Genomic DNA, 25,518 nt, shown 5'->3' with positions numbered 1-25,518 from the left:
CAGGCCGGCTTATTTTGGGAAGAAGGACTCGGGCTCACTTTAATTAATGCAAATGAAAAAAGATGAATCGCCATTGTCTTTAATGTCCCCAAAGCTGCTGGAGGGATTTGCAGTTGAGATGTACAAGTGGAGGGCCTGTTCATGTAGGACTTTAGGTCAGACCCCCCCCCCCCCCTACAGAGAGACCCTCAGGCTGCTGGGAACTGTGTTTAGTGAGAGCTCCAGGAATAGCGTGTGGCCCGGGGCCAAGTCCACTTCACTTCGGGGATTCTGCTCATCGACTCGACTCGCTGCCAAGTTCGCTCATAGTAAACACTGAGCAAACAAAAGAAGCCGATTTCCCGGGGGCCGCCGCTTCTTTTCCACTTGGGAACATTTATAATATGGGGGTCTGTGTCACCCACAAGTATAGCCTCGGCGGCAGCAGCAGCAGCTGTATGTAGCGACAAGCGCGCACCTCACATCATGATCCTGCCGCCGCACTTATTCTACACATCCCATAATAAACTCATTGCTACACCATATACACCGCCTCTCATATACACTGCAACGTACACCAGACACACATTTAGAGAGTAAAGGGAACCCTCGGTGTAATGCAGAGAACCATTTACTGTGGGGGGGGGAGTTGATGCAAGTCAGGGATGTCAGACCTGCGACTGTCGCAGTGGTTCATGTCCAACTCCCAGTCCCAGCATCAGGCTGTTAGTGCCATAGTAGAAGTTGCACAAGAGGCTGTAGAATGTCGGACATAGCCGAGCAGCTAACTAGGTGCAAAATGACTCCCCCCGCCGCCGACCCCCATGGACCACTCCGAGTATCAGTCTGCGCCAGAGACCGAACACAGTAAAACAGAACAATAATAATAATGAGCAGGACATGAGGATAATAATGCGCAATAATACCGTGAATAATAATAATGAGAATAATAATGATAATAAAGAGGAGCGAGGGCTCAAGTCCCGCCAGTGTTATTGTCCCAGTGAAAAGAAGTGAGCGGGACACAGACAGGGCAGATACACGGCGCTAGGATTGGCGGGGAAGTGGCCGAGCTGGGGATGTGTCGCCAGGGGGAAAGGGCAGGTGCACAACAGGCACATCAGGATTATGAGAATAGAAGCCGCACACTCCGCTGCCCCTGTCCCCGCGCTGTCACACGCACTGAACAGCTCCAGCAGCAGCATTCCTACACACTCACACTCGCACCAGCCCGTCTCACAGCGGGAGAGACCATGTCACGGGTAAACCAACTGCGCGCCCAGCCACAGGCATCCTCCTCTCCCTCACACACATCCCCCGCACTCTCTCTCACTCACGCTACTAAACCCTTCTGACAGAAAGCGGGGTCTCCTACAAAAGCAATAGACTGCGCCAAATGACAAGGGAACCTCCAGCCTGACATATCCCGAGCCACTGGCCGCGCCACTTTCAGCCCAACCACGGCCGCAATGTCCCCTCTCTTCCTATGAACCTCCACAACAACATCATGTGCTGCTTACAATAAAGCACACAAGTGACAAATACATAAGAATAATAAAATAAAAATAAGAGAGAGAAATATCCCGGGAACATGCACTCTGCGCAACTGACAAATAATATATGAATAAAAAAAAAGAATTAAATTGAAAATCACCTGGTAGGGCTTTCCTAGAAAATCCTTGCATCACCACTTCTAAGAACCCCCAGTTCTAAGAATCAACAGGGCTCAATTCTCGGAATTTGAGCTTCTGATCTTCCCATTATATGCAGGCGGGGGAGGCCTGAGTGTCACGCAGCCGGCCCCTTTCGCTTTCCCTCGGCTCCTACTAAACTTCCCAGACTACTTAGACGCCGTCCAGACATCGTTACTCGTCGGAAAAAATAGGATTTCACAAATGTATACTTTTAGGAAAGAAGTCAAGGAGCCGGGGGTATTTTGGAATTCCTGAACCCCCTATTGAAGTTGGTATCGCCCGTCTCAATACATCACGTGTTACTCGTGGGCAGTGACGTAGGCTTTCAAGTTGGCAGTCCAACCCAGAAATTCTGAGAACTAATTTGCTATTCTGTGACATAACAGAGGGGTCTGGATCCTGCTCTGTACTGTGTGAAGCACATAATCCACTTTCTGCACCCAGCACACAGGGAACACTGCACTAGCCACACTCATTAAAACCTTCTTGCTTTTTATTCCCCAAATACGACTCAGCTCCACTGCTTTCCATGGCCGCGCCAGGTGGTATCCTCTGGGCTTCTCACTGGGTGTCAGGGCTCTGATCGGCTCACAATCCTGCCTGGGAACTGTACATTTGGAATCGCTTCGGCCTGGATGTCATCTGTAATACCTGCAACATTTTTCTTTTTTTCCCCATAGCTACACATATATTCCTTTTTTTTTTTCCCTTCCAGCAGCTACTCAGGGCTTTTGTTTTTTACTCTTTTTACTGGGAAATAATCTACATTAAAGAACTCTCTCAGTGGACTTTCTGTTTCCCTCATGGACTCAAAAGTGGTATGGTATACGATGATTTATAACATGGGGATCATACATATTTTTTTTTGCTCCTTGGCAATGTATCATAATGACATGGACGGTGTCACATGATCAGGGGTATTAGCCAGGGTCTCCAACCAACAACTTCCATCATTCAGCAACATATTTGGCCTGCCAGTGGATGCTGGGAGTTGTAGTTTAACTAAATCTGTGGGGGTGGTTAAAGGGGAAGGAATATTTGCTCTGTGTCTATTACAGTTCTGCAGGATAAGTAACAGTTGTGTGTGTGTGTTTTCTGATGTTATGTTGATGATGTGTATTAGGCCAAGAACCATGTACACAAAAATTAAAGTGGAAATCCAAATGTATCTCTTCTAATGTCCCTGTTTTAGCTGCATGGGTGGGGCTTGCTTGTCTTCAGGAAATAGCCAAAGACTTCCATTAAATGAATGCTCAGTGGCATTTCTGCACACAACTTCTGCCTGCAGCTGCCACATACTTAACCCCCTTTTTTCTCGTTGCCCTCACCAAGGGTGTCAGAGGTGTCAGAGGAAACACGTGGCTGAGGGAAAAAACATGGAATACGCAACATAACTCTCACATCAGAAGCCGGAATCTGGATTATATCCCAAGTAATCAGATTGGCCATGGTTTTATGTTGCAATCTGTCTATAACATGGCAGAATTAATCAGGGATTGGTGTTCATTAACCCAGTCTGTGCCCTAGCAGGATTCTCTTAACACTATTTTAAAAGTAATTGAGTGCAAGACATTACACTTTATTTCCCACTAATAGGGGCTACTGTCAGGCCTTAGATTTAGGGCCATGGCTTTAAATACGATATATAAATATATATTTTTAAAATTTTTCCCCCACTAGAAATAAATATCTTTGCCCCTTACAGTAATCATGTTTATGAATGAATATTTCAGATTGGCATAAACTGTAGAGTAACTATAACGCTTCTGTGTCAGGGACAGAGAGTTCATAGAGAAATTCATCAGAAAAACAATACATTACTGTGTTACCTATAGTGTCTGAGACTCCACACTAAAAACAATATTTCCCAATAATTAACAGTAATAAGCATAATGGCACAGCTGCTACAATGAAGCTAAATTAGTCTTCTTAGGAAGCTGCGTCTCCAATGATAACGATTGGCTCTTTTTAATATCCTGCATGTTGTGTCCTGTGTATATTACAGCCCGACTTGTTTGTACAGACACCACACAGTTTGCTGTAATAATGTGGTTTTCATTGCAAATGAACGTATGCCTATAATAAATACAACAGATCCAGTCTTACAATTCTTCCTAGGTGATTCTGTGTTTTTTTGCACGTATTATTTTTTATGTGCAGATATTCTGACCTGGCCTCTGTTTACTGAAGCCTCCTGCACCAAATTTAGAAATAAAAGTAAAGATGAGCTCTGTTAATATACAAGTGTTTTTTTTTTTTTGTTTTGTTTAATTTGCAGTTATGGTGCAAACTGATTTTCAGAGCTCTGGGAAGCATGAGAAGTCACTTTGGTATCTTGTCTGGGCATCCGGCATAACTAGGGTTTTCTTTCCATCGTGCACAAGTCCCATTAACCATTTACAGCCTTTTATTTTCAGTGTTAGTATAGGGTTTTTTAATTTCTTTCTCTGCGAATAAGAAAATACTTATGTGCTATAACATAATTATGCACTATTGTCTGTCAGGTCATTGCAATTTATTCATGTTTGCACAAGTCTGAAGGAGAAAAAATGATTGCCCTTTTAATGACACTTTACCCTCTGGAGGAACACACACACACACACACACACACACACACACACACATGTCCACTCCAATGTCCTTGTGGGTGCTTGGTCAAATGGGTATTTACAACAGTTGAAGATGGACCAGCACTCCAATTCAGTCAAACAATATTGTTTTATTCAAACATCACTGTGCATCCAACGTTTCGGCCCACATTGGGACCTTTATCAAGGATATGATAAATGTGGGCAGAAATGTTGGATGCACAGTGATGTCTGAAAGAAAACACTAATGTTTGACTAAATTGTGCTGGTCCATCTTCAAATGTTGTATATATATATATATATATATATATATATATATATATATATATATATATATATATTAGTGTGTGTGTTAGGTTAAAGATTGAATTTCCTCACCCTCCTTCTATGCTCCTACTGAGGCATAAACATTATGTCACCAAATGTCGTGGCATTGTTGTGTGTTTTGTGTGTTTGTTGGGAAGCAAATCTGAGCAGGTTTCAAATTCGATCCTTCTTATAGGGAGGAAATAAGACTGGTGCACTGGTAATTTTCCATTTGGGATCAACTGTTGCCGTTTTGTTTATAACCCGCGTGCTGCCACCTCTTGCCTTACATTCCAGCCACGAGAGCTGTCCCTTGAGTCTGATGCAAGGCAGATTGTGCCCAGAGATGTTCCCTCATTTTATTCATTATATTAAGAAATGTGCCATTTAGGTATTGTACCTGGTTAATCAATAATGGCCACCAGCAGTGCACAAGGCCAAGTAAATTTTTAACTTGTCATACAAAGTGCAAAGTCTGTATATCTGGCTGCATAAACTGAGCTAACAAATTGGGACTGTATTTATCAAGCATTACTCAAAAGGTCAGTCAAATAGACTACCTCCAAGAATGAAAAGGCAAAGGCTGTCAAGTTAAGGAAACATTTCAGTGAAAGTCTGTTCCTATTACCTATATAGAAAGTACAAACATTCTCTACCACAGACACTTATGCAAATATGCCCGATATTGAAGGATCACGGCGGAAGCATAAATGGTTTCTCTACAATAATTTAAGTTTATAATGTCGTTTATTTGGCACATTTTCCTGTGTTTCGGACCACTATGTATAAATATATGTGTGTGTGTTTTCTATGTATATATATATATATATATATATATATATATATATATATATATATATACACACACATATATAGTTATATATACTGTATGTGTATGTATGTGTATATATATATATATATATATATATATACACACACACATATATATATATAAAGTGCCTTGCATGAGCTTGTTCATTCAAGCAATTATCGATAGTTTTAATAGGTATTTCTGTTCAGCCTTTCCTTCAATAATAAAAAAAAACCTTTACCAATAAATACATCTATATAGATATTATTATGTGGGATTCTCCAGTTCTGTTCCATAATAGCTGGTTAGCTATATTTAGCATTCTCTTTTAACTTCCAGGAACTATTGTGATGTGTAATACTTTACTAGTAGCAAATTCATGGTATATTTCTTAAGTGTTGTTTGCTTAGGGTGACGTCACATACTCTATATGACCTTTGCCGTGTGCCTTGTACTTCCTATTTATTTTCCCAACTCTAATCACACTCTTTGTCATGTTCCAAGTAACACTTTCCTTACATGCCTGTGTTATATGTTATTGATATTGTTGCACTGTGTGTGTATATGTGTATATATATATATATATATATATATATATATATATATATATATACATATATATATATATATATATATATATATATATATATATATATATATATATATAGATATATGTGCTTAATTTTAGCAGCAAATAAGGGAAGCATGGTTATGTTATTAGAACATATAATCTGATTTAAATATATAAAGCAAATTCTTGTGACCAATGTCAAACTGCACAATAAAATGGCCATGTGGTTATACATTGAAAGCCTTTTTGCATAACCCTGTACAAAATTTTGAGTGGGTGGGGTGAAGGCAAGTTGGAGCTGACATAGCAAATTCTATAGTCTCTGTATTCAGAGAGCACCCTGCTCATAAGAAAAGATAGCAGGCATAAATATATTTAACTTCTTTTAAATCAGTGCATCACTGGGACATGCAGCAAAACACATTAACAAGTAAAATATTAAAACAGACTTTTTATATATTTTTAATCTTATTTTTTATCATACTGTTACTATCCAAAATATCTTTTAGTTAGAAATACATTTTTTTACTGTAAATCACTGACATTTTTCTTCGTATGTTACCTATATGGCAGCTTTACTTGAGTTAATCTAAAATGTATAAATATATATATTTTTTTCATTCAATAGCAGTTGGTATTAGGTTTCCCAACTTTTTGACATTTTACATCTGGTTGGTTAAAATGATGCTTTATGCCAATTTTGTTAATAGGGTAGAAAGTGAAAAAGCTTGGAAGGCCGATATTTTGTAAACTATTTTGGGTAGGTGTGTGGGTGCAAGTTAGTCAAATTTAAAATCTAATTGCTAATGTTTTCCAAGCATTAATTGATACAGCCAGTTAACATTTATGCCTTACCAAATAAATTAAAAATCAAATCACCCTTTATTATTCTGGTCTGACAAGTATCCCTAGTTTCAAACATATATAGCTACACTAGGTACAAGGTGTGCCAATCTTAATTACAAAGGTTCTTTTCTTATGGTTCCCTTAGAAAAACATTGGCACATACTAAAATCTCATGAACTGATCTTTGCAGGTAAATTATATTTGAGGAAAAAAACAAGTTAATATATAGGCTGTCTGTTGTCTTTAATTAGGGGTGTATTCAGGGCTCTGGTTAGTGATGGCAAAGCCCACAGCAAATAATTAACATTTATAATGCAACCAGCTCTCCAGCTGTTATTGAACTACAACTACCATCATTGTCCATAGAAACTGCTTCTATCTGTGGATGCTGGATGTTTTAGCACAACAGCTGGTGGTTGCAGTTTAAACTCATCCTTGATATATATATATATTATACACAAGAGCCGTGGATATCCTGTAAATTATATAGTGAATAAAGTACCCCCTCTTGTAAAATATAAGGATATTATAAGTTACCGAGGCGTTTCATGACCATATAAAAACACGAGGCCGAAGGCCGAGTGTTTTTATACAGGTCATGGAACTCCGAGGTAACTTCTAATATCCTCATATTTTGCAACTGGGGGTATTTTATTTATTATAATACACAAATTTCAGAGAGTCATGTGACAGAAATTACATCAGAACTCACCGTTTATAAGGATATATTTTACAGGATATTCATGGCTTTTGTGTATTATATACTTATAATAAGCAAAAAGCTTGAATATCCTGTAAATAAATGGTACTTGGTGATATCATCAGTTATAATTGGTGCTTAGTGATGTATTTTGCTGTCACAACTCATTGAAACTTGTGTATTATAATAAAAAAAACCCTGTTGTAAAATTTAAGGATATTAGAGTTAGAGTTCCCTGACCTGTATAGAAACACTCGGCCTTTATAGGGTCATGGGGCTCTTGATGACTTATAATATCCTAATATATTATAATATGGGGGTACATTATTTACTATATTAACTGTGCTTAATGATATTGTCATTATAATTGGTGCCGTGTGACACAGCAATAGTTCAGTGAAACTTGAGCCATAAGTCACCTTGGATTTCCATGACCTGTATAAAATCCTTGTTCCTTTAAATGGTCATGAAACTTCTTAGTGACTTATGGGGGAAAATAATACTGGCTTACTATACACACTGTGCCACCTTTGCAGTCTGTCCCTGAAAAAAGATAGTGTCTCAAAGGCAATAGATTTTCTTGCCATTGCATAGAAGACAGACACCCTTTCTTGCACCCCCATGAAGTAAGGATTCCTAATTTAATACAGGATGCATTGTGCATCTATTGGGTTAATGACATAACCAGTGCCCAGCATGGTTGAAAGTTAAGTAACCGTCAAGCACAGAGGGTTGAGTATATACACTTATGGCATGCCCCCTGGTACCACACAGCTGTCTAGCAAGAAATGTACACCACAATTGTCTGCTCACACAGTAACTTCCAGTGCTCCAAGATGTAAATCACTTGGCACGCTAGGATGGAGTGAGAAAGAAGATGTACTTTGTTCTAGGAGTTGATTGACATTTCCATTAAGCTACAACTGTTGGTGCTGCACATATTGCTCTACAGGTATGGGTGCAAATTACAGAAAGGATGTCTCCCATAGACTCCATTTTATCCAAATAATCCAAATTTTTAAAAAGGATCTTCATTTTCTCTGTAATAATAAAACAGTACATTGTATAGGTATGGGATTTATTATCCGGGAAACCCTTTATCCAGAAAGCTCAGAATTATGGAAAGGCTGTCTTTCATAGACTCCATTTTAATCAAATAATCCAAAGTTTTTAAAATGATTCCCTGTTTTTTAAAAAACAGTAACTTGTAGTTGATCCAAAGTAGGGTATAATTAATCCTTATTGGTAGCAAAACCAGCCTATTGGGCTTATTTAGGGGCATATTTATCAAAGGTTGCATTTTGATTTGAAAAAATGTCGAAATTCGAATTCAAAAAGACCAACCAAAATTGAGTGGAAGTTTTTTTTTTGGTTGAATAGGTCTGTTTTCAATTGAATAGGTCTGTATTCGGCCGAATTAGAATTGTACGAATTGAAGGAATATCGCATTAGATTGAATTCGATTCAAAGTTTCCCCCCAAAAAAACGTAGATTTTTTAAAGTCCACCAATTGACTCCAAATAGGTTCTAGGAGGTCCCCCATAGGCTAAATCAGCAATTCGGCAGGTTTTAGATGGCGAATGGTCGAAGTGGAATTTTTAAGAGACAGTACATGATAAATTTTGATTTTCTCATTTTTTTTCAAATTCAAAAAAAATTTGGACTATTGCCTAGTCGAAGTACACAAAAAATAGCTCGAAATTTAAATTTTTTTCATTCGAAAATTCACCTCAATCTTTGATAAATCTGCCCCTTAATGTTTACATGATTTTTACTAGACTTAAGACATGAAGATCCAAATTGTGGAAAGACCCCTTATCGGGAAACCCCCAGGTCCTGAGCATTCTGGATAATAGATCCGATACTTGTACTTGAACCCAATTGAGATATAATTAATCCTTATTCTTAACAAAACCAGCCTATTGGGTTTATTTAATGTTTACATGATTTTTTAGTAGACGTAAAGGTGTGGAGATCCAAATTATCCGGAAAACCCCAGGTCCCAAGCATCCAGGATAACAGGTCCCATACCTGTACTATATTCCCAATATAATACAACAGTAAATTGTTAACATGGGAGATCTAGAATTTGTAAGGTATATGTGGTCCATCAGTAACTGAAGACTTAGGAGCTATCATGTTGCGTAAGAAAAAGGCAACCAAACACACCTCTCATCACCAGGCATCATAGTGTAAAAAATGGCATATTTATCAAGCAGTGTTTTAATATTCAGCAATCGTGTAAATGGAAGCAACGATTTGAAAATGCTAAGGGAAAATACAGCGTTCATCCATCATGTTTTTTTTTTTTGCAGGAACGTACTTGCTGCTTGAATTTTTCCCATTGACTTTCATGGGTTATGCAAGGTCTGAAGTGTTCAGGCTGTGTAAAATAAAATACACCTTGATAAATTCTCCATTTTTTTAGACATCTTTTAACACAGTTTTTTTTGCCATTGTTTTACACAGTACGATAAATAGGCCCCTTAATATACCCAATACCATGACATAGAAAGATGCTTAAGTCATATATAAGATCAAGATGACAAGTACTAATCTTTATAATACTCAGTGTGTACTAAATTAGCCCATATAATACCTAAGAGTTAGATATTTACAAAATAAACTTAATATTTATAGCAGTATAAGTCTGCCCATTTCTGTTTGATTATTATGTACAATGCACAATGAATTCCACAGCTAGAACTCTGATGATCAGAGACTAGAAGGTGTAAGTCAGCCATTAAAGGTGGACTGCAGGTTATGTATGCCCTGTCTTATATTCTTTTTCCTTTTTTATGGAAATACTTTACTTTTTAAGACATAATTCATGTCACAATAGTGATTTCTACTGTGGTCGAGGGAAATAAGTTCAGCAACAGTTTAACATCCCTGAATATCCTTTTAAATTTTAGGTAAGGGTATAATGATGTTCTACATGTCATATCATAACTGTAACATAGTATTGTTATATTGAGTCATGTGCACATTCTGTTTGAGTTTTCTTACACCACATAATATGCAGAAAGTGGTATTAACACCTTACAGTAGCATAATAATTCTATGCATTCACTGTCTTGCACAGTTAAAGTCAGCACTCGGTATATTTCATGTTGTGCGCCTTTTAAGAACAAGGTCCAATCTGTAAGGGACATTGGATATTTAATAATGGACATATGATGGACTTGCATTGACTTCTGCAGTATTTAATTTGTGTGTATTTTCAGCAAAACTGTTTATAGTCAAGTATATCACTTCCTTTGTAAACATCCACAGCTTTGTTGTTTTCATTTCAATGACATTGGGCCTGATAGCATTTAGTAATTGTCATAATTATCCAGAATATATTTATTTTTAACATTCATAAGGGCCAATTTATCAAGGGTCGAATGTCGAGTTGATGGGAGTTATTTTTAAACTACCATCACCTCGAAATTTGAATAAAAAAAGACCAACCGAAATCTATTAAAAAAATAAAAATTCTCAACTTCAGATGAATAGGCTGTATTCGATCGTTCAAATCGAATTCAGATCATATTCAATTAAATTCAATTCAAAGTTTTTCCCAAAAAATACATTTTGATATTCGAATTTTTGAATTTTTCTCAAATTCAATTAGAATTTGGACTATTCCCTAGTTTAAGTATACTAAAATTACCTTGAAATTTGAATTTAAAACTCGATTTTTCAATTAGATGCTTTATAAATCTGCCCCTTAATCAATGGAACTGGTTTTACAGTGCTTTGGTTATGTGTCCAGTTAATAAAATATTTTTTTAAATAAATACTGTAATGACCAAGATAATAGGTTTTTACAAAAGGGAATTTGTAAGTTTGTTAAAAAGCAGCCGCATTTATATAACTGCTTAATGTAATGTAATACCCAAGCAATACATCTGCAGTTATACAGTTATAAGCTTGCTTTCTATTCTAAACCTAAATCATATTTGTTTTTTTTTCTGACTCTTTCAATTTTCAAATGGGGTCACTGACCCCATCTAGAAGCAAGTGTTCTATAAGAAAGTACCTAGGAAATACTAGAGGATACTGCATTGTTATACCTGGGGTCACATTTACTAAGTTTGAATTAAAAATTTCAAACTTATTTTTTTGGGTACTTCGACCATCGAATAGGCTACTACGACCTTCGACTACGACTTCGACTTCGATTCGAACAATTCAAAGTAAAAATCGTTCGACTATTCGACCATTCGATAGTCGAAGTACTGTCTCTTTAAAAAAAACTTTGACTACATACTTCGGCAGTTTAAACCTACCGAGGTACAATGTTAGCCTATGGGGACTTTCCCCATCACTTTTCTAAGGTTTTTTGGGTCGAAGGAAAGTCCTTTTATCGATCGATTAAAATCCTTCTATCGTTCGATCGTAGGATTTGCGGTAAGTCCTGCGATTTCGTAGGATTTTACTTCGAGGGTTGAATTCGAGGGTTTATTAACCCTTAATATTCGACCCTTAGTGAATGTGCCCCCTGCTGTCTCCAAAATCATAAACTTTGCTAAACAAGCCTGAAGATCATTTTAGTCTGCTAGGAAAATTACCCAGAAAACCCTAATATATAGAAATTATCATTCTCTCCCTCCAACAATCACACACACTCACAAGGACTTTCTTGTTCAAGTTAAACCATGAAGTTATTTTCAGGTACTGGCCAACTTGTCAAAGAAAACTCTAGTATATTGTCTTTTCTAGCCTAGTACAGATGCTAAATCTTACATAATTTTACTAAACATCCTTTATTTTCTTTAAGGGGGTTATTTATCAAAAGTCGAAATTTTTAAGTTATGTGAATTTTTTAACTCCAATAAATTCGAATGTACTCACAACTTGAATGGGAGGTTATTTAAGAAAAAACTTGAATGTCTAACATTTGTTCGAATTTTTTTAACCTGAAAATTTAAAAAAAAAATCAAATTTCAGGAAGGCTATTAACATCTTCAAATTGTTCAACGGACCTCTGTCATTGACATCTACATGAACTCGGCAAGTTTTAGTTGGTGAAGTATCAAATAAGAACTGTTTCCAGGGTGGAGGTGTGATAAATCTCACATTTGAATTCAAATTCGAGTTGGTAGTTTTGGATTCAAAATTGTGAGTTTTGACCAAAAAAACTGTTCGAAAATTTGAATTCGAATTTACCATTCGAATCCTCAATAAATCTGCCCCTTATAAATGTATGTGATGACACTGCGGTGTTTTACAGAGCTGTTTATGAATATTCCTTTTACTGCTGTCAAACAGACAAATGTATCTTTTTGAATCTGTAAATGCCTTTTTGCTATCATTAAGGGTAACTTCTATCTTTTTGTCACAATTGTCTTTTTCTCCAGGATAGAGAAAACCTTTGTTAACATTTATTCTTAACCACTACAATGTTTCCTTAAAGGTCATGTAAAGGCAAAACAAGCCCCCGCTTACTTCCCAGCCATGCAGAACTCAAGCAGCTTTGTTTATGACAACCCCTAAGCAGCCCAGACCACACTGAGCATGTGCACAGTCTTAGTCTTGCAAAGATGTTTAACAAAGTAACAATATGGTGACCCCCTGTAGCCAACTTTGAAAGCATAAATTATTTGTTTGATTAGGATTGTGGTGCAGTAAGTTCATGTTTATATTTAGTATACAAAATACAGCATTTCTAGCCTTATTCTATTTTCGACTTTACATGCCATTTAATGGTGTAGCTTGTCTTTGCCATTTTTTCTTTTTCAGGTGTTATTCTTCTAGTAAGGAACACTGTCGTTCAGAATAATCAGTTAGCCCTGCTAACAGAGTATGCAAGGGTGAGCCAAGTTCCTCTACTTACATGGACTGGGTCCTCCAGTTGAAACCAGTGCTGTGAATCGAGAGATATTTTCACAGCACTACAGAGTTTCCTTAAAGGAATTGTTCAGTGTAAAAATAAAAACTGGGTAAATAGATAGGCTGTGCAAAATAAAAAATGTTTCTAATATAGTTAGCTAGCCAAAAATGTCATATATAATGACTGGAGTGGTTTGATGTATAACAAGTCAGTCTGAACACTACTTCCTGCTTTTCAGCTCTCTTGGTTTACACTGACTGGTTACCCTGGCTACCAGGCAGTAACCAATCACAGACTTGAGGGGGGGCCACATGGGTCATATCTGTTGCTTTTGAATCTGAGCTGAATGCTGAGGATCAATTACAAACTCACTGAACAGAAATGTACCATGTGGCCCCCCTTCAAGTCGCTGACTAGCTCAGAGTTATAGAGCTGAAAAGCAGGAAGTTGGATTCTGGCTGTTTTATCAGACATCTGTTCACTCCAGCCTTTATACATTACATTTTTGGTTAACTAACTATATTAGAAACATTTTTTATTTTGCACAGCGTATCTATTTATATAGTTTTTATTTTCACACTGAACTGTTCCTTTAAGAACCAAAAACTGGCAAGCACTCCGTGTTCTACTCGTTGGATAAAACAAACACGTTTTTTTCCGAAAGTTACAAACATCACAATCCTGACGCGTTTCTTATTGAATATACATAGTCTAAGGGAGTTATTTATCTCAATATTTTCTGAAAAAAACTCCAACCAAATCCACACAAGTTTTTGGGGCTTATTTATTAATACACTTTCCCGAAAATGTTGTTTGCGGGAAAAAAATAGTGAAAAATCAGATTTTCACAATTTTTTTGGTTTTTCATTTTATTTTTTCGGATTTTTCACCCGAAGACACAGAATTTTGCCCGAAAACTCTGAAAACTTCGGGGTATTGCCAAAAACCCAGCACACATTAAAAAATCATTGTGACTTCTCCCATTGACTTATATGCAACCTCGACAAGTCTGAGATGCTGGATTTTCAGATTCAGATTTTTCCCATCCTCAGGGTTTAATAAATTCCGAAAAATTTGTGATTTTTAAACAAGTCCAATTTTATTAAAATTTTTCGCGATTTTTGTATTTGGAGTTTAGTAAATGACCTCCATAGAGTTTCTGTCTAGGCGTAAAGCTGAAATAGTTCCCTTTATTCTTTAAGTGAATTTCCATGAGTTATATTATTTATAACATTTATAGCAGAAAGCAAAATGTAATAGTGCCAGAAACGTTCTAGATTACTTAATATATGTGTGTGTTTAGCTCCATCCTATGTCATAGCCAGAATTTTGAATGGTTTCCAGACATAATTTTAACTTTTAAGTGTATAATATACACTAAGGGGCAGATTCACTAAGGGTCGAATTTCGAAGTAAAAAATACTTCGAAATTCGACCCTCGAATTGAAATCCTTCAACTTCGAATATCGAAGTCGAAGGATTTAGCGCTAAACGTTCGTTCGATCGATCTAACTATTTTTCGTTCGATCGAACGATTCGAAGGATTTTAATCCAACGATCGAAGGAAAATCCTTCGATCAAAAAAAGGTTAGCAAACCTATGGGGACCTTCCCCATAGGCTAACATTGACTTCGGTAGGTTTTACCTGCCGAAGTAGGGGGTCGAAGTTTTTTTTAAAGGGAAAGTACTTCGACTATCGAATGGTCGAATAGTCGAACGTTTTTTCGTTCGATTCATTCGATTTCGTTCGTATTCGAACGAATTTAACCAATTCGATGGTCGAAGTACCAAAAAAATACTTCGAAATTCGATTTTTTTTCATTCGAATCCTTCACTCGAGCTTAGTGAATCGGCCCCTAAGACATCTAAAAGAAAATATCTTAGGGTTAGCTGTATTATGTAGTAATGTGTATGTATTAGTTTAGTTAAAGATAGGTATTGGTCCAAAAGGTAATGCAACCTATGGTGGTAAGAGTCTGTATCAGGTAATCCATACTTTGATGTCTCATCTGTTTTGAGCAATATCTCTAAATCTTTAAGTGGATGCTAAGCACCTTGTAACCTGAGCATATACTTTCAACAACAGCTGATTATTCTGGGGTAAATATTGTGCAGTGCCTGATTTGGAAGGGTGTGTTCCATAGAAAACATAATACAATACATCTAACCTCTGAACTGAAATGCATGGAAACATTTAAATTCAAGGACTGGACTTTACAGCTTGTGAGCAAACATTCCCTAGTCTGTTATTTAGGCTTTTAGCAGGCTTGTGAGAGTAGAATTTCCCTCTAGCTGTCATCGCCTGCATTTCGTGCCACAGCTGATTATTCTTCCTGACGGTGAAGTGAGCCTGGTAAAAAAAAATCTGCCTCCTAGGCCTGCTGAAATATAGCATGTGATCTAAAGGTCTAACATGGTATGGGACCTTTGCAAACATGTCACTGGATGTTACAGTGTGCTCTTTCGTTTTAGCATTGGTGTTTCATTAAACATCTCTGACAGACAGCATGTTTTATGGACAGCGCTGCTTGTGCTTAGGAGTATCTGTCAAAATAACAGAGCCTCTGATGAATCTTTCAGTACACCTGTCTTGCTTAGGGTTATTGAGTTGAAACTAACTAATATCTGTTAGTACAGAGGGATCGTGTCACCACTGAGTTTTATAACCACTGAGCTTAATTTATTTATTTTAATCTATCACTTTGTGCCATGGAACCATTCATATAAACTATCTGCAGCAATGTGGCTCTGAAGTACAGTAATAACAGAATTGTTAAAGTGGACCTGTCACCCAGACATAAAAAGCTGGATAATAAAAGTCCTTTTCAAATTAAACATGAAATCCAAATTCTTTTTTTTATTAAAGCATTCATAGCTGTTATAAACTCATTTAAAAATATCAGCTGTCAATCAAATATTGCCTGCCCCTCCTCTATGCCTTAGGCATAGAGGCAGGGCAAGCAATTACTTTCACTTTCCATTCAGCACTTCCTAGATGTCACTGCTCTCCCCAAATTCACCCAGTTCTCTTAACCATTTAATTGTGTAACCAGATGGACATCAGGTCCCCCATTCTGCTGCAAAACAAGATTCTGAGATGACGCAAGGCGTGCCTTAATAACAGTGTCCACAAAATGGCACCTGCCTGCTTGCTATCATTTTGAGTTCCCAGACTGATGAAAACGAGATTCAATTGATGTATACAGTGTAAGTAAAGTTCATTTTGCTTGACTAACATGATAAAATAGGATTTGGAATAAATCTTTTGGGTGACGGGTCCCCTTTAAACTTGTTCCCCACTTGAACACCCATCATGCTCATCAAACCACCAGCTACAATTTAAACATGGGCTAATATTGGTCTCCAGTACTAAAATTGCTCCACTTGGGCCTGGGCTATGTATTGGTCACCAAACATTATTTCCTATTTTCATTTCACTACCTGAAAGAATAAAAGGGGAAATTTATTAAAATCCAAGAATAGGGTTTTGGCCCAATTTTGGAAAATGGCAGCAAAAAAATTAGCAGTTTATAAAAGTAGTTCTGATCATATTTTATTGCAATTATGAGTGCATTTTAAACACAATTATTATTACATATACCCCTGAGATTATAAAAAAAAAATGTTTGTATTTCTAAGACATTAACTCTAACTTAACTACAAGAACTGTTTGTTCCATTAAAATAAATCAGACAGAACCAAGCAGCTTTCTTCTCTTGTTACACACAAGCTATTTTCATCAAACTAGTTAAGGAAATTCAATTATTAATACTGAATGCAACTGAATAACAACATCAATTGCCGGAGGATTTTGAGATCTTATGTGGCTTCTAGTTTGGCAAACTGAATTGTGCACCTGAACAGGGGCAGATTATAATAGCAATGCAGCTACGTTCTGCTATGAAAGCATTACACATGGGTGAAGTTATGAATATGTTGGGATAGCAAGCTATACAAAAAAGGAACTGTTAATATTCCTATTTTCAGTGTCACTCAGTTTGTAACCATAACAGCCACTGAATTTGTATTGATATTATATAAGCAGATTTCTTAAAATTCCCTTCCATGTCCCATTTAGTGATGTATGATTGGGACGCTATGAGTAAGCCCCTTTTGCATATTGTTCAAGTTTTTCTCTGCTCTCACGCAAAATTTATTCTAATCTTAAACTACAATAACTTCATTTATTTCTGTAGTTTTGATAGTGACAGTAGCAGTAATTTTAAAGTATACAGTTTAGCATAGGAATTCTGTGCTGGCTTTGTTTTTGGGTCCCTTCCTGTGTTTAGTTTAGTCTGTGCCACGGTTGCATTGGAATAAATTCAAGCTGTTTCCTATTTATCTGCAACATCCAACGTCAGCTATCCACAATTTATCTGAATCGTTGGATTCATTTGTACATTTTTTTGTCTTGGAAACATTATTTCTGTATTGAAATATTATTTTTCAAGTTACAAAAATTTTTAGTATGAGGGTATTTTAGCCTTGCAAACTATAGCAATTTCTTAATCATGGACTATCTGCCTTATGATTGTTTTATACAAACAATGGCATTTAGAGTAAATCAAAAATACTATAAACCATCTTGTGGAATGTATGTTAAGCAGACAATGATTTAAAATTATTTAGAATTATATTACAGTATTATAAATTATGAAGACAATGAGATGGAGAGCAAATATGTTATAGTCATTATTACATTAATTACTGCAGTAATAGGAAAAGAAATAGAATTCAGATTTTAGTCACAGTCATACAGTAGGTGGGGTGGTAAAAGTATAAAGACTGTATGAATAATTTTATTTTCTGCTTAATCCAACGTGTTTCCAGTGCACGGAGCTGAGGCGGAAACATTTCTGAAATATTCTGTTCAATGCCATATAATGCCATTTTCAGTTTAATAAGAAACTCAAGTTCCAATTCTGTATAGATTTATGCTTTGTAATGTTACCAAAATTTCATACAGTCCACATTTTCTCATGTCACTTTTTATTAATCTCTCCATTTTAGAGGAGGTAAAGGAATTGAAAACAGATACAGGTATGGGATTTATTGTCCTGAATGCTTGGAAACTTGTGGTTTCTATCATTTATTTTCATAAGGATTTCTTTTCATAATTTGGATCAAAATATTACTATGCCTAATAAACATTAGGGGACAGATTTATCAAGGGTCGAATTTCGAAGTTAAAAATACTTTGAAATTCGACCATCGAATTGAAATACTTCGACTTCGAATATCGAATTTTTATACTTCGAAAATTCCCTCGGATTCACTTCGACCCTTGATAAATCTGCCCCTAAATATGAAAAAATCCCAATAGGATTGTTTTGCCACCAACATGGATTTATACATCTTAGTTAGGATCAAGTGCAAGGTTTAAAACAATTACATTATTTGCTTAAAATTTACTCAATGGGAAATGAGCTAATATTCATATTATTTGAGGCTTTCTGGATAACAGGTTTTCAGATAAGAGATTCCATACCAGTATTTGCTTATATCTTTATTAGTAGTGATAGTATTTATCTAGGTTCCAAGATTTATTTACTACACATAACATTGGAATAAAACTGGATCCAGCAATTCAGCATAGCACGTAATATACTTAATTAAGGAAATTATATGTAGCTACTGCGCCTTTAATAGCTCATCTCTTACTACCAAAAAAAAAAAACATGCACCACTGTTTAAAAAAAGAAACATTCCAAACTCCCATGCCTATGTATAGGTGTCAAGTTTAACTTTGCATTTTATTTTATTACAACTGGGGCAGAATTGCCGAATTCGAATTTAAGGTTTATCAAACCTCGACACTGGGAACAGTTCTAATCTGTTCTTCACCTAAAAGCTGCCGAGTTCATGTAGAAGTCAATGGCAGAGGTCCCTTGAACTATTTGAAGATGTTAATAGTAGTGATGAGCCAAATTTTTGCCAAGTTTCACATTGAAAATTACGTCCCATAGACTCCACAAAACAATGTTGCGCGTCATAAAAAAATTGACGTTCAAAAATCACGTTTTTTTCCTTGAGGAAAACTTGATTCTAATTCGATTTGAGTTTTTGGTTCGGGACCATTCGATCAAATTTTAGATGTTCACATTTTTTCATAAATAGCATACCATTCGAATTGTGAACAAAACTAAATTTATTTGAGTTTAAAAAAATGCACAATACTCTAAGGGGGTTATTTACCAAACTCCAAATTTGACTATTCTCCACATAAAACCTGCCGAGTTCATGTAGAAGTCAATGGCAGAGGTCCCTTGAACTATTTGAAGATGTTAATAGTAAAGATGAGCCAGATTTTGACCAAGTTTCACATCGAAAATGACGCCTCATAGACTTCAATCGAGAAAAACTAGATTCTAATTCTATTTGAGTTTTCGGGTCGGGACTATTCGATCGAATTTTTGATTTTCACATTTTTTCACAAATAGCATATCATTCGAATTATGAATAAAACCAAATTAATTAGAAAATGCACATTACTCTAAGGGGGCTATTTACTAAACTCCGAATGCAAAAATCACGAAAAATTCTTGATTTTTTTAAAAAAAATCACACATTTTTCTAAATTTATTAAACCCAGAGGATGGAAAAGTCAGAATCTGAAAATCCGGCATCTCAGACCTGTCGAGGTTGCATATAAGTCAATGGGAGAAGTCCCAATGATTTTTTGATGTGCGCTGGGTTTTCATTTTCAGAGTTTTCGGGAGAATAAATCTGAAAAAATCTTGAAAATCAGATTTTTTTCTGGCAAAGCAAATTTCAGTGAAAATGTAATAATAAATAAGCGAAAAAAAACCAAGCGGATTTGATCAGAGTTTGTAGCAGAAAATATTGAGATAAATTCGGACATTGATAAATAACCCCCTAAAATTCGACTTTTGATAAATAACCCCTTATTGTCAATAAAACCAATTCACTTATATAAACATAGCAGTGCTTGGCCTTGTCTGATCCAATTGTCACCTGGGAACAAAGTCAACTATAAGAAACTACAACAAGCATGCCGTTTTGCAATTCTGATATCACCTCTTATCAACAATCATGCAATTCTCCATAATTCTGACAAATGCCCAGTATAGGACCAAATACTGAGTCAGTTATTGTGCTTTTTTTTTTTGCTGTTTTGGCATACCTGCTTATTTTCATTTGCACCCAGACATATATAATATTGCCACCATTTCAAGGTGTTCTCTCTCTCACTCTCACTCACTCAGTTAGTTTGGAAAAAAACAATTTTAATATCTGGGTTGTAATAACCTATACTTTATCAGGACTCTGCACATGCGCATTCATTTTGTATTGTAAACTTTCATCAACAGTTTCTGCAAAAAATATCTTCTGGTTTTATCAGTCCACTTGTCAAATTTCTTTGATTAGAAAAACCTATTACCAACTGGATGTCTAACACTTTATACCACTGCATGTATTTTTGAATGAAAAAAGGATAAATAAAAACAATTGTTCATTAAACCCTATACTGTATATATCTATACGTACACAGGGAAAAATAACATTTTATGAAATATTCCAGCCATGGAAAACATTTTTCATGATGCTTTACAGCATAATTATTATATAGTGAATAAAGTACCCCCTCTTGTAAAATATAAGGCTATTATACAGTAAGTTACCGAGGAGTTTCATGACCATATAAAAACACAAGGCCCAAGGTAATTCCGAGGTAACTTCTAATATCCTCATATTTTGCAAGTTTTAGTGAGTCACGTGACATAAATGACATCAGAACTAACCGTTCATAACTGATGACATCAGAACTCACCATTTATAAGGATATAATTTACAAGATATTCATGGCTTTTTGTGTATTATATATTATATACTTGCCTTGCAAGTATAATTTACAGTATGTTTCCAGATAAGACTGATCGGGATTGCCCTTCCTGTAATACAACCAAAGCTACCAAATACAATAGAAGAATGCTGGTCAGAGGATATAGAAGGAAAGCAGTCGAGAGAGTGCATCCAATAAGCACATTGGCTTTGCAGAAGGCATTGAACCAAGGTGGTCTCAATACACACCAGTTCACAATATAACATCTATGAAGATATTGCTGTAGCACTTTGTCATGTGCAAAGTAACTCACAGCAAAAGGTATGCATCTATAAAGGGTCATGTTGAGCTATACAGTCTCCTCACTGCATGACCCAAAAGTGAAGATAAAATGCAAGGAATAGAAGAAGACATCCACATGTCTCTTGGTAACAAAATACTCAACTTACCTGAATTCTTCCACTTTCAACAAGTGCAATGCTTATCTTGCCTTGCCACCATTTACATCTTGCCCCACCTAAGTGCATTTATCTACACCTACTTAATTCCTTATCCCCTTACCCACATCTAAGTGATATAAAAACATTACTTTTGTTTCTGTCATTGTAAAAGACCACCCAAGATATATTTTACCTCATCCCCACTACTTTTAAATGAATGGCAACTGTGGGTTTGTTTAAAAAAAAAAAAAAAAAAAGTTTTTTTTGGGGGAAGTTCTTTGACTTCCTTATTTAGTATGAGTATTGAATGACTGCCAACACTTTTCATTTGCTAGATGGGGCATTTTGGTACACACTTCCCAGATTGCTGAATATAACTGGAAAACAAGGTATATAGAGCCACATTTATCAAGGGTTGAATTTTGAATTCATGTGAGTCTTTTTAAACTCCCATGAATTCTAAATTCGACTAGTCGAAATGTAATAATAACATTGGATTTTTTAAACTCTAACTAATTTAAATGACCCGAAAACTCAAATCAAATTCGATTAGAAATAACAAAACTTGATGAGTTTTTTCTCAGAAATAAACTTGAATGTCAGGAAGGCTACAAACATCACCAAATTGATCCTTGGACCACTCCCATTGACATATACAGTAATTCGGCAGGTTTTAGGTGGCAAATAGTCAAATTCGAGTTCTTAAAGGGCCAGACTATAATAAATTTCAAAATTTCAAAATAAAACTCGAATCGGGTTTGGATACTTCACAATTTGAATTTGAGAGCTTTGACCAAAAAAAAATTCAAAAATTCAAATTTTCATTTCGGCCCTTAATAAATCTGCCCCATAGTGTTTGTATGTGCACATTTTTCAGTATCTATGTTTAGTTTGTGTATAGCTCAAACCCTGCTATGAATTCTTCAGTCGAATCGTTTGTATGCAATACTGTTAATTATAATGGGGATATATTAGGATAACACAGAAGTAAAGAGTTAACATTTTCATTTTAAACCAAAAACTCAAATGCTAATTGAATGCCAAAGGTCATATTATTCAATCAAAAGGGCAAACAAATCCTGCATGATGACAGTTGTAAAACAGCAAGAGAAACAAAGAGAAACTGTACTTTTTATATTCAAATCTTTTGATAACTTTCATGGCAGTCATTTTCTGTTTTCAAAAACCTCTAAAATCACCACAATTCAACCTTTAATAAATAGGCCTCCAAGAGATGGAAGAAAAGTTCCAAGACATTTGTTACATGTGGAGAAAAATATTTACATTTTTTAAATCTTGACTGAATCTTGTATTAAAATGTTTTTAAGCAGATTTTAGACATTTAAATTAATTAAAGTCCTCAGCAAACAAACTTACATTGAAATTGCAGATTCCATGTCAATAATATCACAAAACTGTTTCTTACTTTTATTTTGTGGATTTGTCATATTAGTGCTATTTCAAATGCTCTTTTTCTGTTTCTATTATATTTGAAAAAAATTAAATTGATACAAAGACCACATCCAACGCTAGGTCCACAGCATTCCAGATAAAAGATTTCAAGCCTCCAATAATTTGGAAAATATAATGTCATAAATCATGATTTGAGATGTCCCCTTATTTCCCCCAAAAAGTGTGTATACTGTCAATGTGTGTAGAGAGAGAGAGAGAGAGAGAGAGAGAGAGAGAGAGAGAGAGAGAGAGAGAGAGAGAGAGAGAGAGACTGAGCATATTTGGTTTTGTTTTATCAGTAAGAGATTGTAATATCTAAGCCTAGACAGATTGGAATTGTAGGATTTCTTGCATCACTGCAGGCAAACAGATAAACCAATTATATTAGCACAAAGACAACATTGCATATTGATGCACCTGTTTAAAGTCCAAAGATTTACTGTATCCAACGTTTCTTTATATGAACAGTTATAAATCAGACTTTAACATCTCAATGTACATTGAATTAAAAAATGTCATATAATGTAACCGGGTGCTTGGTAATTAAATACCTTGCACTAATAGTAATGACTAGTAAAATGCTGATGCAGCAGAAGCTCTAGACCCCTGTATCTCACAGAACAGATCTGTATAGCCTTATAAGGAGGCACATTTATGTAACAATAGCTATACAGGCCAACGGGGTTAATTACTAGCTAGTGCACTAGAGTATGGTTTTCATGTGACTCTAACACTTCAGGCTAGGGCCTGAAGCTTAAAGGTGTGGTGTAGTGTAAATACAACTCCCACAGGCCTCTGTGCAATAAAACAGGAGGTTCTTGCAGTCAACCAAAATAAACTTTTATTTGTCAGAGACAAATGATCCACAGGGTACTTACATCTGTAAAGAGGCATTTGCAGAATATATATGTAGGCACACACAGAGGCAGATGCAGGTGCATTCCCCGAGGCTGTAGTCAAGGCAGTACAGCATACCTCTAGGCATAAATACCTCATACATTGGATCTCACCCAGTGGAGTGGTCAGGGAGGAGAACCTAAAGCCTGACACCCTATCCACCGTGGTCCCTTCACTGTAGGCAATCTACAGCCTGGGAAGCTACTCCCTGCTACACCTCCTTGTCGGAGCACAAAGCTGCTCTTTCTCTCTCACCTCTCTGCCTTACTCTCCTAGAGAGTCTATAACATTATATTCCTGCCACTCACAAGCCTTATTCACGGAGTCCCTGCTCTCCGACTTATCTCTCTAGAGGTACTGGTTCCTCTAGAGTGCATGGCTTTTCTGGGACTTGCTGTACTCAGCCTCCCCTGGGCACACCCAGCTGGATCAACATCCAGAAGCCAAAGAGTCACACTCACTATACTAGAGTGTGACAGCACGAGGTCACAGCGCCTCCTGGCTAATAGCACAACTATTCAAATTACATCTAGCTACAGCAACTAGGGAGATCAGGAAGTCACACACACACACTCCCATCCCCTAATAATCAACTCATCTTACAGGACCATCAGTTCAATGTTATTGCAAGTTGGCCACACATACTGCAGATGTCATAAAAGTGCAGCCCATGTATTTCCACGTCATTCGATAATTCCATAAACATGCCAATTCCAATCATCAGTTTGCTTTTATAACCATAGGCTGATAGACCAAATATATGGGTTAATGTTTAATATCTGTGTTTGTACAAATGAGATGCCTGCTTTCAGTATTCTAACGTCAGCAGACAGGTAAATGCTGTTAATTGGTTGCTATTGGTTACTAGACCTTGAGCAAACCTTGCATCTGTTATTATGTCTAATAAGGCACATGACACATGGAGCATGTTTTTGGCAATGTTTTCAGAAGCAAAGAACATTTCTGTGCAGCCTGTCATTTCATGCTAGCATCAAGTGTATTCCACTCAAGTAAATGACAGGTTGTACGGCCACATTCATTTGCTCCTTCAACAGTACAATGCAACCAATCATCAATTAGTTTTAATCAGAAAATGACAAACTAGAAAATGAAAGCAAATATCTGATTAGTTGTTTTGGATACCTGGACTGGTGCAATTATTAACCTTTGCTAATAATTCTGTGTCTGTATTTTACATCTTGCCTAGAATTGGCTGTACACAGTGGTTTCAACATTGCACAAATAAACCAATAAAATATAAATTATAAAGGATATGGTGCAAGTAGAATCTTACATAGCAGCTAAAATTAAAGAACGGAAAGCAAGACGACAGAAGGAGTCATAAAAATGGAAGTCACTTTTATAATATATTGGCAGCTAATGCTTGTTTTAGTCATTTTCAAGACATAAATAATGTTAATAAAATAAAGGCGGAGATGAGAAAAAAACCAGGGAAAAATATCTAGCATTTCATATTTAATACAGGTAGGGGATCCGTTATCCGGAAACCCATTATCCAGAAAGTTCCGAATTACGGAAAGGCCATCTCCCATAGACTCCATTATAATCAAATAATCCAAAATTTAAAAAATGATTTCCTTTTTCTCTG

General features: G+C 36.2%; 1 protein-coding gene across 2 annotated transcripts in view; it reads right to left on the bottom strand.

Annotated features, from left to right (window-relative positions):
* bcl6.S (BCL6, transcription repressor S homeolog) overlaps positions 1-25,518 on the bottom strand; it is a 56,102-nt gene that overhangs the window by 14,184 nt on the left and 16,400 nt on the right. The window contains 1 exon segment of one of the 2 annotated variants that reach the window (NM_001093558.1): positions 1,634-1,667. The exons of the other annotated variant lie outside the window; for it this stretch is intronic. The gene's annotated coding sequence lies outside the window, so the exon portion shown is untranslated. 2 annotated transcript variants of the gene reach the window in all.

This window comes from Xenopus laevis, chromosome 5S (genome assembly GCF_017654675.1).
Source record: "Xenopus laevis strain J_2021 chromosome 5S, Xenopus_laevis_v10.1, whole genome shotgun sequence".
In the NCBI taxonomy this organism is placed as follows: Eukaryota; Metazoa; Chordata; class Amphibia; order Anura; family Pipidae; genus Xenopus; species Xenopus laevis.
This window is presented reverse-complemented; position numbering and strand designations above follow the sequence as displayed.